The sequence below is a fragment of the Anabrus simplex genome, chromosome 2 (genome assembly GCF_040414725.1).
Source record: "Anabrus simplex isolate iqAnaSimp1 chromosome 2, ASM4041472v1, whole genome shotgun sequence".
In the NCBI taxonomy this organism is placed as follows: domain Eukaryota; kingdom Metazoa; phylum Arthropoda; class Insecta; order Orthoptera; family Tettigoniidae; genus Anabrus; species Anabrus simplex.
In genome coordinates this window covers 882,653,000-882,666,680 of record NC_090266.1, presented here as the reverse complement: position 1 = coordinate 882,666,680, position 13,681 = coordinate 882,653,000, and the positions used below count along the sequence as shown (strand labels likewise).

The 13,681-nt window shown below is 38.1% G+C and overlaps 1 long non-coding RNA gene across 1 annotated transcript in view; it reads left to right on the top strand.

Annotated features, from left to right (window-relative positions):
- Window positions 1–13,112, top strand: part of LOC136863166 (uncharacterized) — a 78,698-nt gene extending 65,586 nt beyond the window's left edge. Inside the window, exons 3-4 of the long non-coding RNA XR_010859158.2 lie at window positions 8,461–8,535; window positions 13,009–13,112. This is a non-coding gene — a long non-coding RNA (uncharacterized lncRNA). The remainder of the gene's footprint in view (window positions 1–8,460; window positions 8,536–13,008) is intronic.
- The last annotated feature ends 569 nt before the right edge of the window (window positions 13,113–13,681 follow it).

Sequence of the window (13,681 nt, the reverse complement as noted above, 5' to 3'; positions counted from 1 at the left end):
GTATTCACCACCAAATCTTATAAATCTCTACATAAAATTTTCAAGCACACTTGTTGTTAAACTTACGTTATAAATTCTGCGATAATACATATCTGTTTCAAGAAATTTCTACACTCTTGCAGACACCTTATCATATAGGAGCTGAATTTCGTTGCTTCAGTATTCTGTTGATGAAAAGTAGTCCGTAGTCGTGAACTGGATAAATCTGCATTACTTTCAAGAAATAGCTCTCCATAATGGTTGTGGGTTTCTATATCTGTCTATAGAAGAACACAGTGTTCAAAGTGCACTATGTCCTCTGCTACCTTCATCAATTGATCTCAGTCAGCTTCTTGACTTTCCCAATATATGGTTAGTTTACAAAAACTACAGATTAAGACAAAAATCTTAATTCGGAGAAAAAAAAAGAGGTTTGAACATTTTCAACCTTTCACTGCCAATATATGCCCTCACAATAAGAATGAGAATACTTGTCTTTAAAAGAATGTGTTTGTGTTGTTAGAGTATCTGAAGTGTGCTAATTAAAGAACTCAAAAACTTACTTAATGCGTATTGCTCATAAACCCATCAATTGTAGATTTAGCAGACATAAGCGATTTGATAGTAATAAGATTATATCTATAGCTAGTCCCTGTGATGAATGGTGCAAAAGTATTGTTAAAATAATCACTTAGTACAGTTGGCTTAAATGCACTTTAGTGGGTGTGTTAGGCTAATATGTAACAGCACTTTCTAGCTTGGTCAGGAAAGCAATGTTTAACTAGAGTAACGTGGGGTAATACCGATATAATAGGGAATTATCCATCAATCAGTCTTTCTTCTGAAACCTGAGCCTTCCCGCGAAACTGCGACAGCAATGAATCCAATACGTGACTTACAAACGAAGTAAACACTAAAGGCCTGCTGAATGAGCGCTAAGAATATGTGCAGTTCTTGGCTACAGTTTACTAGGTGAGGTTGTGAAGAAGTAAGGTGTTTATTAAATTATCATTATGATTGGAAACGTCAGTTTCAGGACATCACACACCAAACACAGACAGTAAGATGATATTGTAATTTAATCCGCTGCTATTTTGTGTCATATCGCGCTTTTGTGTGAGTTTCTAGATTATACTTCAGGAATTTAAATTTACCCCATTTTATATACGAAGTTGTCTTGTTATGTTGTAATACAGGTCATGGTGTAGACATATGTGAAGAAACTGGGTCCTAAAAGAAGGGGTAGATATAAATCTATTAATTTAGAGAGTTCGGAAAAAGCTATCCGTCAGGGTAAAGTAAGTATTCGGAAAGCATCCCAACAGTTTGTTATACCATACACAATACTTCATGGTAAATTTTAAAGATAGGTATTCATACAAGGTCGGTGCATCAACAGCGTTAATCAGGGAGGAGAAAACTCCTTTGTCAAAGGACTGCTGCTATGTGCCAGGTGAGGTTTCTCGCTGAGAAGTAACGATATGCTTAATATCAACCAGTGTTATCTGAATCTTTCTGGGAAAGTTGAAGAAATGCTCGCGGGTAACCACCTTGCGTTAGAATGGATTCTTGATTTTTTGAGGAAGTAACTCGCCGTGAGAATCGGGAAGAACGCCAAAAGCATCAGGGCAGATCTCAGCAGAGATATTATCATCGATTATTTCCATAACATGCAGAACACACTGGAAGTAGCTTTTGCCTCACAATTATAAATTACAATGAAAAAATATCTGTGCTAACCCGGGTCGTGTGGAGGTAATTGTGAAACGTGAGATCATACATTCAGAGAGAATTTCGGACTCCTCAAAAACGAGTATTAGTGTTATGGTGTCCGCGTTTGCAGACGGGGCAGTATTACCACCATTCACTGTCTACAAAAATAAGCACCTATATGGTATGTGCTGTCACATAGGCAGCTACGACGAGTTGTTTGCATTGATACCATACATTTGACGTATGTTGCTATCATAAGTGTAGCGAAATCGTTTCCATCATTATTACGTCCACGTTAACGATAAGTAGAACAACAAAGTAAACGAAGGGTGAACCTGACCTTGCCACACTAAGCCTGAATGACTAGTTATATTACATCAGAAAATCCATCTACTAAGAGAAACGTTCAGTGTGGGTCGACTGTACAATAACAGAAATAATTAATCAAAGCGCAGTGAAAATCTAGACCTACTGAAAGCTCCCAAGAGGTTAAATCCGTGGAAAAACCTATGATAAGGAATTCAGGCAAGAAATAGGAAAAGAGAAATGCAAATGGGAATGACAAGTATATATACGTTGAACATATATATATAGTTACAAAATACTAGTTGATTCTCGTTCAACAAAATTATGGGGTGGGTAATTATTTTCCCAATTTAAATAACTTACAATATGCATTAATAAAGCACGTCACTCAGTGACGTAGATTTTAAACTTTGAGGTAGTAGGCCTAGCATTTACATAAACAATATTGGCAATATAACATAGATAATTAGAATGGTTAAGGTTGAAATTTAGTTACAACATTGAACTTTTTTCGTGGTACAGAGCACAGAAGAAGGTTAAGTCTGTTACAAACTGCTCTGAGGGGCCGAAGATCAATCTGTTAGTCCCCTTTAAACAACAAACATCATCATCATCAAACTTCACTGAGAATACAAACTTCCACTGTAATCCATTCGTAAGATATATAAACACGAGAGGTGAGGTAGAGATGGGGGAATACGAGCCTTCGTGTTGAAACCATGTACTTCCTAAACTTAACACATATATCAAATGAGGAAAGGCAACACAGGGTGGAAAAAAATTGGAAACAGGAGATGAGAAAGGCAGCAAAGGAAATGCGTAACATAGAGACGAAATGAAAAGAAGAAAGAGTTAGTGTCCACTGCAAAGTTTATGAAGCATTCGGTCTTCAAAACAAGCCGTAGTAAAATTGAAATAAGGGCATAGAGTCCATTCTATTTCTCGTAAAAGAGATGTGACACAAATCACACGGCACAACAATTGGCCCGACCATGTTCCGCTGAAGTTAAGGTAAGGGAAGGTGGCCACAAGGTCCAAGAATATATATACTACCAGGAATGTGTCTGTTGCTTTCTATCACCTCATACTCTAACATGCTGAAGCATGGAGGAGAATTAGCTCACTCAATAGGTAGCGGAGTGCTCAAATAAGCAGGAACTGCCGGTCCATGACGGGAGAGCTGCCTATATCAGCCACCCGAAATTTCGAGAAAAATCAGGATCCCAGATGAAACAGGTGATTGGCATTAAGTCAACTTGAAGTCAGAGTGATATGGGAAAGGGGACAGAGAGAGATAGAAGAATAAGGGCTGTGTAGATGGGCATTCGGGATAGAAACACTTGTAAGGCAACAGGGATTTTGAAACAATGGGTGCTGAAACAGCATTTTTCCACGAGGTCATTGACCCCTAGTAGTGTACCTATGCGGGTCCTAATCCGGGGTCTTTGAACCCTAGTTGAGCAGTAGTAGCAAGCCTAACCTCACAGTTGCCATCTTGGAGAGGCTAAACCTCACATTTACGGTCTTCCCGGCGCCAACAGTAGCAATCCTGGAGGGACCTAACCTCACCTTTACGGCCAGATGCCCTTCCCGACGCTATCTTGAGCAGTAGGGCAATGGGAATTCTCGCCACGCCATCTTGAGTGTTAGGGCAATAGGGATTCGCGTAAGAGAGCAAAGCTAACCTCATGGAGCGGACTAACCTCATTTTACGGCCAGTTGCTCTTCCCAACGCCATCTTGATTAATAGGATAATGGGGATTCGCGGAATTTGCCGACACCATCTTGAGTACAAGGGCCATATGGATTCGCATATTACAGCATACGTAACCTCATACAGGGGCCTAACTATACAGAGCCTTGTTCTATTGTCAGATGCCCGGCCTGGTGTCATTTTGGAGGGGCCTGAATACTCCTTCGCAATATTTGTCCAGTTTTACGGTCAGATGCCATTCCCATCGCCATTTTCATCCTCCCACCAGAGGGGGCATATATGGCCTAATCTAGTTTTATGGCCAGATGCCCTCCCTGACGCCATCTTGGACGGGCCTAACTACAAAGGGACAAGTTTTACGGACAAATGCCCTTTCCGGCGCCATTTTGGAGGGGCTCACAACACAGTCGCCATATTGGACTCCGTTTTACGATCAGATGCCCTTCTCTCCTCACAGATGACATTTTGGAAGGGCCTAACTACACAGTCGACATCATGGGCCCAGTTTTAGAGATAGATACCCTTCCCACCACACAGAACCCATTTTTGGAGGGCCCAAACTACACCGTCGCCATCTTGGGCCCAATTTTGCGGACAGATGCCCTTCCCTCCTTACTAACGGCATTTTAGAGGGACCTAACTACACAGTCGCCATCTTGGACCAAGTTTTACGGACAGATGTCCTTCCCTCCTCCTCCCCCTCCTCATCTGGCTTCGCCCCCCCCCCCTTTGGAGTAGTTATAGAGCTGTGACGTAATAAACGCCGGCGTTTTAAAAATACCGTTTTAATATGAAGCTATTACGTCGACATGGTTATGCATATTCAGAATTGTTCATTATCATGGTCACGCTCTGGTAAATTGATGCCTTTTCATATGGTACACGTGTGAGCTGATGTACAAGGCTTCTAAGTGAACGGCAACAAATTTGTGCTCAAGGAGGTGACTGTGTTGGATTGCACTGTATTGTGGGTGCCAAACCACGTCAGTTTAGTAATTAGCCTACCTTTTCCTTACTGTTTGAAAGCAGATGAAGGAAAAAACAGACACAATGGGTAGAAAAATATGTAGGTCTGCTGAGCGAAGAAAAGGGAACACTTTATCGCCTTTTATCTATGATAATGCTCGCTCATTTTTCAAGAGCAGGTCTTGTTTTTAAAAGGTCGTGAAATGTAGGAATGGTAGCATGAGTATCTACTATCAAGATGTGAAATTTCGACTAGCATGAATTAGGATGTCCATCTCTTAAAACTCTTCACAAGGAGCATAGTGGAGAAACAATTAAACAGTCTTTATGACAGGTGTGCATGCTCCTTGATTGGTTGTGTTGCAGTGAATGGCGGGAGATGACCAACATAATGTAAACTGCAGTGTCGTAATGACGTCATTGTGAAGAAAACATTTGTAGAGCACAGACATCCTGTTATTTCTATCTGATACTAAGTGTAACGCAGTTGAAAAGGCAATCGTAAGGTTTTATGCTTGCAAAAAGAAAACTAAACACTTTTACTGAACAAGAGCTGAATACATTACCAAAGGCATTTTTGGTCAATGTAGGAGCGAATGCTGTAAAGAATATCTGTGATAAGGTTCCTCGTGAGTGGACAAAGGATCCTGTTTTGTCAGAGCTTCAAACGTGTACTTTGCATCATGAACAAGTGCGTTTAGGTAGGAGACCTTCAGAGAGACCGTGTCGTACATATCAATTGAATTATTTTTAATATTTAAGTGATTATTAATTCTTGTTTTAGATTTGTTTATGTTAGTAAATCACCTGAAAGTTAAACTATTATCGGTATTACACATACGATAGTCAAATACCGATAACCAAGCAAAACAAATTACTGATCAGAATTACCCCATTTCCTGGGGTAACACGGATCATAAATATTTTTCTTTTCGCAATAATATCTATTACTTAACATTCGTTATTACGTCAGATAAGTGGTGATATATAATAAATTTTATATATTTAATTTGGTGATTACTAATTAAAACGCAGGAGGTATCCGAAAAATCATTAAAAGTAATGGCCTTTTCCCCATTTTACGGTTCATCACAACACTCATTTTCTAGTGTGCTTCTTCAGTGGCGCCTAGGCTATCTATAATAGCTGATGTTGAATATCTTGGGGATAAAAGCAGTGTTCAGTCTAAGGTCTCACGTGCATAGTACTTGTGTGGGTATCCTGTAAAAGGATGTCAAGGGTATGCAAGGATTCTAACAACACATGGAGAATTTTTGGAATCGGCTGTCTCATAGATACAATTAATGTATTGCATTGTTCAGGTATGTAAATTGAGGTTCTTTGTTCTTAGATCCGCTGCAAAGGGGAGCTATCAAGAAGTAACGCGCACCACAAGGAGGTCAAGAATAATATTGGGTAACTTGTTCAGAGCGTTTGGGAGATTAGTACAAATGACATTGTGATAGTACATATATCACACCTCGCACTGTAGGTAGAAGTGAGAGATGTTATTGTCAGTATTCGATTTATTATTATTATTATTATTTTATTGATATATTTTGTCATTTATATTTGTAAGCTGAGAGATCTCCATATATGTAGTATGAGTAATTTGTTTTGAACAACGAGTGGGAAAACGTTGCTATATTGGTTTCTGGAAATTTGTATGACTCATGCGGTCATCCAAGTGTCTTATGAGATGTACTTGTTGTTGTCGGTAAGTTCGATGAATCATATGAATAGCCCAGAATCACGTGAGCTTGTCGATGTTGTACTAGGAAAGTTCTATGACTCATGTGAAACACCCCAGAGAGTTTGTTTATGTCCTGGGACCAAGAAGTAGTTCAGGACATGGTCTTGACAAGAGGATCACTCATGATTGGCTGGCAAGGATCAATCTCGGCAAATCATGTGGGAGATGAGGTCTTTATATACTTCGACATCACAGCGTAAAAGGACCACAACTGACACACTCGGTACGGACATGAAGGAGTGCTGACACTGTACGGGGATGAAGTGGTGCTAACACGATACGGGAGTGAAACTGGATATACGGTATTCGAGTGACACGGCTACAATGGACTGGACTTCAAACGTTCGTGGAACGTAGTCTTGTTATGTTCGTGGAAAGTGACTGATCATCAAATTGTGGAGTGCATACGCATTAGGTACTGTAGCACTTGTGGCGGCCTGGCATGATATGTTGGTGAAAGCTATCTCAGACTTTCCATAATTTATGTTCAGGATCGATAAGCGTGTGTTGCTCAAAGGTATATATCTTTACAACAAGTGTTAAAGTCTGTGAACACAGTATCACGAGGTACAGTATCTGTGTGATTTTATAAGTGCTGATTATGAGAATCGGCAAGTCGTGTTGATACAGAGACAGTGAAGGGTTCTTATGTACATACATCTACATTGTTCAACGAACTAAGTACAAATGGTGGCTTAGTTCTCGCTTTCGTTTTCCCACTGTTTTCATTGTTGTTGTTGTTGTTGTAAATACGGAGTCTTCCAGCTATCTTTTGTTTGTGTATTATAAGTGTATTTTGGTGTATTGATGAGGTGCTCATGCACGGATTTTATTGAGAATATAGTTAGATATTTTATAATCAGTGGAGTTATTGATGAACCTAGGTGCAGTTTCTACCTATTTAATAGTTTTCAGAAGGTTAGGTAAGGTCTGTAGCAGATGTAACAGTACGCAGCATTATGTACACGCCCTGGGATATAAAGTTTATCATGCTCTATCTAAATTCGAGGGATCCATTCTGGTGAACTCTGGCGCCCATACTACGGACATTTCGGTTAATTATGTTTATTAAGTTTTTATATATTTTTATTTATGATTATATTTATTGATATTCACAAAATTGTTACAAATTGGCTTCAAAACGTGTGGCTAAATGATTGATACATCTGTTTGGCTTATAAGCGTAGGTGCACTTGTCAGGTGTGGTTGGAATTCTGCAAACTATGTCAGTGAAGTGTTTTATATGTACGTGATATGTATGTTGGAGTATGAAGAAATGTTGTAGTGAGTCGAGTATTATAAAATTAAGAAATAGAGAGGTTGTTAAAGGTGTTGGTACTATGAATCAGTATAAGAGAAATCAAAGGAATTCCACCACATTTCCTTCATCTAATTCAAGTGAGAATAGCGAAATGGCTGATAGCAGAAAAGATAAATTGGCAGCGATAGGTGAGGAACCGAGTAACCCGTCTCAAACTCATGCGGCTTAGGGCAGTATGGATGGGTAATTTTTAAGAAGAAATTCTAAGTACCTCACTGAATTGCAGCTCTACACATCATTTCACTGCGGCTTCTGGACGTATGCATGTGGAATGTGGGTAAAAGAATTCGAAGTACCTACATCACTGCAATTCAGCTTCAGATACTGTGAAAATGATAAATTGTGTGAAAACATTAAAATTATTGTCATGTATGTCAGCACAGCCCTAACTCGTTCATCACTAAATTCTACCAGAGCTAAAATATCACATGTTCAATTTAATTTTTATTTTTAAATGCGACTTTATTTTGATGTAATTGGTATTCAGCGTCCCATTAATAACCAGCTGAATAAGAATATAGTTATACTTATCTTCCAATCACCACGTATTTCTGAGTAATCAATTTAGATAACACAAGAAACTAATATGGTTTTAAATAGGCCGATGTAATAGATGTTAGGCCCCTTCAAACAAATATCATTATCATCATCGCAGTTTTAGTTGACTGTATTCCATAGATTCATATAACTAAATTGTTTCTTTTGCAGTTGCGATGATAATTCCACCACTACTGGGAAAGCTTTCATATCTGCAGTTAGAAGTGATTCGACTGGAGGATGTTGGTAAGTTAATCAAATGTCATTATGTTACATTATGTTACATATTACTATTGTCCTTATAAACAGAGTAGAAGAGAATACTCCCATTCCCTAGTTTCGGATCGCTTGAAACCGTGTAGGGAGCGTTCATTTGTTGCAATTCATTTATTCGGTACATTGTTACATTTATTTGACTATTACTACGACATATTATACTTGAAACGAATACTGCTTGTACTTGTTCCACAAATTATCAACATTTTTTCTAGATGTAGTTAAATTTTACATATTCTAAAACGAACATATATCCTACCCTTCATTCATTTAGTTCGAGCTTTCCTTTTCCATATCTTTTTGCCACATATTTTCTTAAAATAGAAGAAAATACTATTGTTCCTGATGCAATCCATTCTTTGTTTAAAAATTTTAAAATTGTATAAAATTACTTCTATTCTTGATTTATATTCACCACCCAAATATTTAACTGTAGGAGCGCCAGTTCCCCTACAAACTCTGAATAGATGCGCGTCATCGATTATTTTTCCACAAAACAAACAATGATTTTCGTTATGTTTCCCTCTCAGAACCTAATTCTTATGTATCCCTATTAGCCACCACACCACACGTCTTAATTCTCCATTTGAGAGCCATTGGTTCCTAATTGACATATTTGAATGTTTTCAAAGAATTCCGATGACGTTCTTTTAAACTTACATTCCATCATAAGCATCTGCTTGTCAATATCTTTCACTCTAATCATTACCTTATTCTTGAATTTCTTGTCTTTCTTCTCAAGCTCTTTATCCAAGTAGCCTCCAGTTGCTATTATGTCTAGTATCCTTTTCACATTAATTAGTAAGTAGTCAACATTTAAATGTGTCATCTGGTATTGGAATGCTAAGTTTTGTATTTCCCTCCCTTCTATCTTTCGTAACCAGTATTTTACTTCTTTTCTAGCTATATTTGCTTGAATGACGATGTCTTCACATAGTCTTCTAAGTCCACTATTCGCTGTACTTTCTGGAAGACCCATACTTATTTTACAGAATTTATCACTTATAACATCTAATTTTTTTGTGTCTACTTCCAATACGCAATGTTTCTGCTCCGTACAATGCGCTTGATATAACTGGCCCATTTAAAATATTTTATGTAACTTATTTCAATGTTTGGTATATTCCTCTCTAAAGACCTTGTGCTTGATAAATCGGCCAAACTTTTCATTTTAGCTAGTCTTATTCGCTCACTCTGCTTCCAGTTCGATGTTTCTTATAATTTCTATATATTGTATTGACATTTGTAGATCTACATCTTCTAGCCACGAGTGCCTTTCTTTCTTTCTTTAATTTATATCCTCTTCCACATCCCTTTATTGTTGCTACCTGGGTACTAATTTTCAAATGTCATATTCTGCAATTCTTCAGCAGTTTTCTTGAGGCTGATTTGTATACCGAATGATGTTAGAGAGAGCAGAAGGATATCGTCTGCGAAAATCACGCCAAGAATTTCGTTGTTATTCAAGCATGGACATATCCTATTATCTTTCCCTTGAAAATCCATTACATCATGGATAAAATGTATGAACAATAATTGTGACTATTTATATCCCTGCTTAAGTCCTATATTTGAAATTATCTTTCCTACCACTAAGTCTTCCTGTACCTTAATCGAGCATATCACTTCAGAATGAAGTTCGTTCTTCTGTGATCTTAATCATTTTGTTTGACATCCCTGTTCTGTGTAAAACGTTTCAAACAAATTTATTAAAAACCACCATTCCAATACTTTACAATCTTTAAGTTTAAGATACAAATATTACATAGATGTTAAAATGGTACATGTTTCGCTTAGGCTTTGTAAGCATCTTCAGCCACACTTAATCTAAAGCTAAGTCAGGGCCCTGAACTGGGTTCCTCATTAAAGTATAATACATGCTTTAATACAGGATAAAACAGTCATCAAAATCTAGTCTGTGGAGAAAGCGATGCTTAAGTGTAACTAAAATTCAATAATAAACTTGTCATAGTATTATATGTACATCGGATGAATACTGGTGTTTGTCTAAAAAAGTACAGGTTGGTTATTTGTAGAACGACACATAGTCATAATGATCTGACATACAATTGGATTGCACAAATTATATGATATTAATGAAGCGTGGATTAATTAAAATATCGAAAACAAAATCTTCGAACGTTGTTGATTGAGAATCAGGTACGTAGAATTACAGTAGAGTTGTTGCCTCCAAGTGGTTGCTTGATAAGTTCAAAAGGCGCTTGAAGCATCAGTATAGAAGTGTTGTGTCTCCTTCTAGAACAATCCTTGTAATAGTTTGTAGTCGTGAGCTGTCTAGCGTAGATTCAATAAATAGGGTGTTCAATAAAGCCGTAGATGTGGGAGAATCCGCAATGTGGCGCGTGTTGAAAACTGAAATCTATAGGAAAATTAAATATAAGTTTAGGAACACAGAGAACATTCTATTAATGAGTTGAAGTTTACATTCTGTACTCCAATACGGCTATCATAATGAGACTCGTAACATGTAATAAAAAATCGCTGTTCTAGCTAGCTTCGCAACAACAGCTCGCCTGCTCACCAAATCAAATGCTTTTTGAAGGTCTATACTTGCGATGTATAATCGACCACTTTTTTCTGAGTATTTAGTTATTATTGTTTTCATAATAAATACATTATCTGAGGTTCTCATTCGTTTCCTAAATCCTGACTTGTACACTGAGTATATGAGCATTCTTTCTATTCTATTTACCATGATCCCGGTATAAATCTTTCTGGGTGTATCCAACAAAGAAATGCCTCCTTAATTACTCGTATTTTATCTTTCCCCCTTCCTTCTGTATATCGGACATATTATTCCTTCTTGCCAAAAACCTGGAATTTCCCTACCACCAACACTTTTTTAAACATTTTAGTTATTATTTCTAACATATGACTGCTAATTGCTTATTCTGTTCCATACTTTCTCCGTTTCGTTCTCTTTACTATACTTATTTAATAAGTGTACCTCTTTGACCTGCCAGTTCTTTTTATTTTCACTTAGCAAACCTTTGTACTCCTTCCGCTTCTTGTAGAAACTTATTCTTAAGCCTTGACATCTCTCATTTCTGTACTGTACACCTTTAATGCTTTTAATTCTTCACTTTCTACTCTCTTCATTATACCGTGAGTTTTGTTTATTTCCCTATTCTTTCTCACAACCTTTTCTTGCCAGCTATTGCTATTGATCTTTCAACCATTCTTATTGCTTCATCCATTCTCTATCACATTCTCAATACCTAACTTCAAAAGTTATCCCACTATAATAATCCCTAAACACATCTCTATGTTCCTCTTCATCTATCTCTTATCAAATTTTTCTGTACATAGTTGATATGTTGTATTTCTTTTGATTTTGTGTCTCCTCTCAGTAATCGAATGGCAACTGGGAATGATGAGAAGCTGCTCAATCGTTTTTCTGAATGTCTTTGATATAAGCCTTAGCCTTCCGAGATGCTACCACTAAATATATTGCGCTCTTTGTGTTTCTTCCCCAATTTCCCACCATTCAAAATGTATATTTCCTCTATTGCACACATTTCAAGTAATTTCTCTCCATTCTTGTTGTATTCTTTATCTTTACTTCTCTTTCTCTCTATTAATATTCCGTGAATTCCTCTATCGTACAATGGATTATTTTCACCCACCCTTGCACTGAAACTTTTTCCTTAAAAGTGACCCCGACGGATGGTTGTAGCAGAAATCTATGAAAATATCCCATTCTCTTCCTCTCTCTCTCCTTTATTACCTCTTATATATATTATGTTTTAATTTTATTGGAATTTGTATCTGAATTTTAATTTTTAAGGGCCTGCCTGGCCGAAGCGGTAAAGGCGTGCTCGGTTCGCCCGGAATGACGTGGGTTCGAATCCCCGTCAGGAAGTCGTAAAATTTAAGAAACGAGATTTCCATTTCCGGAGGTGCATATGGCCGTGAGGTTCACTCATCCTACACCAAAAATGAGTACCAGGTTAATTCCTGGGGGCAAAGGCGGCCAGGCGTAGAGATAACCACACTACCCATCACGTGCCGCGGTTCACAATGGTGGAAGCCTTTACCTTCCACTCCTCAAAGGGCCTGTACGAATCTTCTCGGCCGTTATCCTTGGCTTTCTAGACCGGGGCCGCTATCTCACCGTCAGATAGCTCCTCAATTCTAATTACGTAGGCTGAGTGGACCTCGAACCAGCCCTCAGGTCCGGGTAAAATTCCCTGACCTGGCCGGGAATCGAACCGGGGCCTCCGGGTAAGAGGCAGGCACGCTACCCCTACACCACGGGGCCGGCCCTGTTAAGATATCAGGATCGTAAAAACCTGCCCTAAATGTTCAAGTAGTACATATATTTCATGATAGTTCTCTCATATATCATATCATTTACCTGAAATGTTGTACACATAGTGTTTTTACGAGGATTAAAGGATATTGTTTACTCTTATTTTACAGATGATAGTGACTCCTGGACCACTATTACGACCCCAAGCGAGTCCATAGAGTCCTTAGAGTACTCCATAAAGGAAATCGAGGAACATGCGTCCGCACCATCACTGGATTCGGATACATGTAAGTTTCAGTATACTTATTCTCTGCAAAATCTTTCCAAATTGTGGTGCATATCACGAATAGTTAACCCTGTGTGCAGGCTCATAAAAAGTATTATACTGTACACAATATTGTATACCAAATTTGCTGGAGTACTACTCTGCATTTTATTAAATTAGAACAGTATAGTGATTGTAGACAAGGAAATTATCTTAAAATATCCATTCTTTGTGTCACAACTTTTCTTTTTATACATTCAAAGTTGGATCACTGGTATGACTAACTTACTTCAGTATGTACTTTTTACATTCAGCCCGAATGCTAGTTTGATCCTCCACAGTTCCGCGAACAGCTGTCATAGATAGCCTAGGCTTCATTGAAGAGGCATACTGGGGAAGGAGGAGTGAGGTAGTTTCCCGTTCCTTTCCTCACTGAGCCACAAGTTGCTATTACAAATCAGTCTGCCCAGCCCACTGAAGTGCATGCACAAACCAATCCTATGAGTGATATTTTCACACCATTCATACCATGGACTGGCTTCATAAGGAATGGCATTACTAGCATCGGTCATACCTGG